This window comes from Oncorhynchus nerka, linkage group LG3 (genome assembly GCF_034236695.1).
Source record: "Oncorhynchus nerka isolate Pitt River linkage group LG3, Oner_Uvic_2.0, whole genome shotgun sequence".
NCBI classification, from domain to species: Eukaryota; Metazoa; Chordata; class Actinopteri; order Salmoniformes; family Salmonidae; genus Oncorhynchus; species Oncorhynchus nerka.
In genome coordinates this window covers 60,171,161-60,177,360 of record NC_088398.1, presented here as the reverse complement: position 1 = coordinate 60,177,360, position 6,200 = coordinate 60,171,161, and positions in this window count along the sequence as shown.

Below are 6,200 nucleotides of genomic sequence, written 5' to 3'. Positions count from 1 at the left end.
GTTTTTACTTAGTGATTGAAGGGGACAGTCAACAGTAGAAGTGACAGACATGGCACGGTGCTGCAACTACATGTAGCTGAGGCTACAGTCACACACAGCCTCCCTCTCACTGGAGCCATATAAACCACAGGCCGTACATTAACACGTAGAGCTCATTACGTAAGGATCCTCAGTGTCTGTAGTGCCTCACGGGCTCCATCATCTGACAGACTGGAGAGTCTCTGACAGTATGTACATGTTGACAAGAGGGCTGGATGTTTATGTATTTATTCACAGAAACACATCAAGACATCAGTGAATATGAAAAATGGCACAATTATACAGTACAGGGTGTATTTGTCTGAACACAGCTCCCTCTTCCTGGGCTCTCAGAAATACCAACTGCTTAATAAATCAATCAACAAATCATTCAAATAAATGCATACATGACTGCAAAATCCATTCATTAATTGCATCTCAGAGAAATAGATTGTATTTAAATCATATATGACTTATTTTTGATGTATCAACCAGGTACTGAATGATTGATTGTAAGACAATGACAAGCACTTCTGGCCTGCTTTTGAGTCCAACTGTACACATACAGTGGCTTGCGAAGTATTCACCCCCTTGACATTTTTCCTATTTTGTTGCCTTACAACCTGGAATTAAAATAGATTTTTTTGGGGGGGTTGTATCATTTGATTTACACAACATGCCTACTACTTTGAAGATGCAAAATATATTTTATTGTGAAACAAACAAGAAATAAGGCAACAAAACAGAAAACTTGAGAGTGCATAACGATTCACCTCCCCAATGTTAATAGTTTGTAGAGCCACCTTTTGCAGCGATTACAGCTGTAAGTCTTTTGGGGTATGTCTCTATAAGCTTGGCACATCTAGCCACTGGGATTTCGGCCCATTCTTCAAGTCAAAACTGCTCCAGCTTCTTCAAGTTGGATGGGTTCCGCTGGTGTACAGCAATCTTTAAGTCATACCACATATTCTCAATTGGATTGAGGTCTGGGCCATTCCAAGACATTTAAATGTTTCCCCTTAAACCACTCGAGTCTTGCTTTAGCAGTATGCTTAGCGTCATTGTCCTCCTGGAAGTTGAACCTCCGTCCCAGTCTCAAATCTCTGGAAGACTGAAACAGGTTTCCCTCAAGAATTTCCCTGTATTTAGCACCATCCATCATTCCTTCAATTCTGACCAGTTTCCCAGTCCCTGCTGATGAAAAACATCTCCACAACATGATGCTGCCACCACCATGCTTTACTGTGGGGATGGGGTTCTCTGGGTGATGGGAGGTGTTGGGTTTGCGCCAGACATAGCGTTTTCCTTGATGGCCAAAAAGCTCAATTTTAGTCTCATCTGACCAGAGTACCTTCTTCCATATGTTTGGGGAGTCTCCCACATGCCTTTTCCGGGCAACTTTTCCATAAAGCCCAGCTTTGTGGAGTGTATGGCTTAAAGTGGTCCTATGGACAGATACTCCAATCTCCGCTGTGGAGCTTTGCAGCTCCTTCAGGGTTACCTTTGGTCTCTTTGTTGCCTCTGATTAATGCCCTCCTTGCCTGGTCCATGAGTCTTGGTGGGCGGGCCTCTTGGCAGGTTTGTTGTGGTGCCATATTCATTCCATTTTTTAATAATGGATTTAAATGGTGCTCCGCAGGATGTTCAAAGTTTCTGATATTTTTTTATAACCCAACCCTGATCTGTACTTCTCCACAACTTTGTCCCTGACCTGTTTGGAGAGCTCCTTGGTCTTCATGGTGCCACTTGCCTGGTGGTGCCCCTTGTTTAGTGGTGTTGCAGACTCTGGGGCCTTTCAGAACAGGTGTATGTATACTGAGATCATGTGACAGCTCATGTGACACTTAGATTGCACACAGGTGGACTTTAATTTAACTAATTATGTAACTTCTGAAGGTAATTGGTTGCACCAGATCTTATTTATTTGCTTCATAACAAAGAGGGTGAATACATATGCACGCATCACTTTTCCATTGTTTTATTTTTGTGAAACAAGCTATTTTATGCATGTCCATTACATGAAATCCAAATAAAAATCCATTTAAATTACAGGTTGTAATGCAACAAAATAGGAAAAAGGCCAAGTGGTTGAAAACTTTTGCAAGGCACTGTATGCTGCAGTATAATGTCTCCAGTATGCTACAGGGAGACAGGTGCTTATCTATCATCACCTACATCAGCTCCTCTCCTCACTGTTGGTTTCAATGTATTTATTCATGGAAAACACATTAACAAATCAATAAGTATGGAAAATGACACAAAACTGGGACAGTGGGTTTTGATGAATTACAAATCAAAATGTCTACGAATGTCTGTATATAGTCTTCTCTCTCTCTGGGTTTGAAGATACTGTGTATCTGACTCGAAAACACAAATCTGCCAATAAATTAGGTGTTCACCTACAGTACCAGTCAAAAGTATGGACACATCAATTATATTCAAGGCATACTTAACCAGCATGGCTACCACAGATTTCTGCAGCGATACGCCATCCCATCTGGTTTGAGCTTAGTGGGACTATCATTTGTTTTTCAACAGGACAATGACCCAAAACACACCTCCCGGCTGTGTAAGGGCTATTTGACCAAGAAGGAGAGTGATGGAGTGCTGCATCAGATGACCTGGCCTCCACAATCACCTGACCTCAACCCAGTTGAGATGGTTTGGGATAAGTTGGACTGAAGAGTGAAGGAAAAGCAGCCAACAAGTGCTCAGCTGATGTGGGAACTCTGTCAATCAATCAAATGGACGTATAAAGCCCTGCTGTACAGAAACCAAGCCTAAAACCCCAAACAGCAAGCAATGAAGATGTAGAAGCTTTTCCAGCATTCCTCATAAAGCTGGTTGAGAGAATGCCAAGAGTGTGCAAAGATGTCATCAAGGCAAAGGGTGGCCACTTTGAAGAATCTCAAATATAACATATATTTTTGATTGTTTAAGACTTTTTTGGTTAGTACATGATTCCATATGTGTTATTTCATAGTTTTGATGTCATCACTATTATTCTGCAATGTAGAAAATAGTCTAGGAGTGTCCAAACCATTGACTGGTACTGCACATAATCATTCAGTTTCATATATTACATTTCAGATAAATGGATCATGACAAAGACATGGGAGTATATTACTATCATTCGTTTTTACAACTGCCTAGACATGGAATCATAAATTGATCCAGTAAAGGAATGTGGTCACACCAGAACTCAAATTCTATTGGTCAGGGGTTAGGGTTATCTGGGTGATCTTCTCCCAGAAACTAGACAGGGGTCTCAGAGAGCACGACCCCCTAACCAGATCATGCTCTGGAAACGTATACAGACAAGGAACCTAAAGATATTAAGAGAAACAGAGAAACATCAACCGTGATACCAGCTAAAGCCACTAGAGGGGAGTGTAGATGTATTAATGTTGTGCTGTGCGTGTGTGTGTGTGTTTTTTACTTTTTTAAATTTCACCTTTATTTAACCAGGTAAGCCAGTTGAGAACAAGTTCTCATTTACAACTGTGACCTGGCCAAGATAAAGCAAAGCAGTGCAACAAAAACAACAACACAGAATTACACGTAAACAAAAGTACAGTCAAAATCAATATAAAAATAATATAAAAATCTATGTACAGTGTGTATAAATGTAGACGAGTAGGGAGGTAGGCAATAAATAGGCCAAAGAGGCTAAATAATTACAATTTAGCATTAACACTGGAGTGATAGATGTGCAGATGATGATGTGCAAGTAGAGATACTGGGGTGCAAGAGGGTAAGTAATAATATGGGGATGAGGTAGTTGGGTGTGCTATTTACATATTGGCTGTGTACAGGTACAGTGATCAGTAAGCTGCTCTGACAGCTGATGCTTAAAGTTAGAGAGGGAGATATAAGCCTCCAGTTTAAGGGATTTTTGCAATTCGTTCCAGTCATTGGCAGCAGAGAACTGGAAGGAAAGGCGTAAGTGTTGGCTTTGGGGATGACCAGTGCAATATACCTGCTGGAGTGCGTGCTATGGGTGGGTGTTGCTATGGTGACCAGTGAGCTGAGATAAGGCTGGGCTTTACCTAGCAAAGACTTACAGATGACCTGGGGCCAGTTGGTTTGGCAACGAATATGTAAGTGAGGGCCAGACAATGAGAGCATACAGGTCACAGTGGTGGGTAGTATATGGGGCTTTGGTGACAAAACGGATGGCACTGTGATAGACTACATCCAGTTTGCTGAGTGTTGGGGGCTATTTAAGATGGTGAGGAAAGCACTTTTGAAGAGCAACCAGGCATCCTCTACCGACGGGATGAGGTCAATATCCTTACAGGATACCCGGGCCAGGTCGATTAGAAAGGCCTGCTCGCTGAAGTGTTTTAGGGAGTGTTTGACAGTGATGAGGGGTGGTCGTTTGACCGCAGAACCATTACGCACACAGGCAATGAGGCAGTGATCGCTGAGGTCCTGGTTGAAGACAACAGAGGCATAGTTAGAGGGCAAGTTGGTCAGGATGATATCTAAGAGGGTGCCCATGGTTATAGATTTAGGGTTGTACCTGGTAGGTTCCTTGATAATTTGTGTGAGATTGAGGGCATCTAGCTTAGATTGTAGGACGGCCGGGGTGTTAAGCATGTCCCAGTTTAGGTCACCTAACAGTACGAACTCTGAAGATAGATGGGGGCGATCAATTCACATATGGTGTCAAGGGCACAGCTGGGGGCTGAAGGGAGTCTATAACAGGTGGCAACGGTGAGGGACTTGTTAGTAGAAAGGTGGATTTTTAAAAGTATAAGCTTGAATTGTTTAGGCACAGACCCGGATAGTATGACAGAACTCTGCAGGCTATCTCTGCAGTAGATTGCAACTCCGCCCCCTGTGGCAGTTCTATCTTGTCGGAAAATGTTATAGTTAGGGATGGACATTTCTGGATTTTTGGTGGCCTTCCTAAGCCAGGATTCAGACACGGCTAGGACATCAGGGTTGGCTGAGTGTGCTTAAGCAGTGAATAAAACAAACTTAGGGAGGAGACTTCTAATGTTAAAGTCAATAATGAGAGCGCCTGGGGAATGGCAGTGATGCTGGGGGCTGCAGGGCCTAGGTTAATCTCTACATCACCAGAGGAGTGATCCTACCGGAGGAGTAGGATAAGGGTACGGCTAAAGGCTATAAGAACTGGTTGTCTAGTGCATTTGAAAGAGAGTAAAAGGAGCAGAATCCTGGGCTAGGAAGAATAGATTCAAGGCATAATGTACAGACAAGGGTATGGTAGGATGTGAGTACAGTGGAAGTAAACCTAGGCATTGAGTGACGATGAGAGAGGTTTTTTCTCTAGAGGCATCATTTAAGCCAGGTGAGGTCACCGCATGTGTGGGGGGGGGAACAAAAGGGCTAGCTAAGGCATATTGAGCAGAGCTGGAGGCTCTACAGTGAAATAAGACAAAAATCACTAACCAAAACAGCAATAGACAAGACATATTGACATTAGGGAGAGGCATGTGTAGCCGAGTGATCATAGGTTCCAGTGAGTAGCTAGGCGAGCTGGAGACACGGCGATTCAGACAGTTAGCAGGCTGGGGCTAGCAGGTTAGCAGATGGGCCTCAGGGGGATGTCGCAACTGAAGAGCCTGTTGAAACCCTCTCGGACGGTTACGTCGGCAGAACAGTCGTGATGGATCGGCGGGGCTCCGTGTCGGCAGCAAAGGGTCCAGGCCAATTGGCAAAAGAGGTATTGAAAACCAGGAATTGTCTGGTGGATCTCTTCAGCTAGCCGGGAGATGGGCCTAGCTCGAGGACAGCTGCAGGTTAACTGGTGCTTGCTTCGGGACAGAGACGTTAGCCAGCTAGCTAGCTGCGATGATCCGGAGTAAAGATTCAGAGCTTGCGGTAGGAATCTGGAGATATGGTTGAGAAAAAGCAGTCCGATATGCTCTGGGTTGATATTCGCGCTGTGCAGACTGTCAGGAATTGACCGGGCTGAGGCTGGCCACGCCCGACTGCTACGCCAATCAGACGCCATCGTGTGTGTACTTTGCAGTGTGTTTGCTCCGTTAACCATGTTGGGTTGCGGGACGCTGCAGGTCTGGAGGATTCTGGTCTGAGATATACGGTCAGACAGCATCTTCTGAGCTAGGGAGGAAACCTTCATCATCATAATTATCATCATCATCAGAGGGGGAATGAGGGAGAGAGACCTTAAATCAGTTTAGACATGG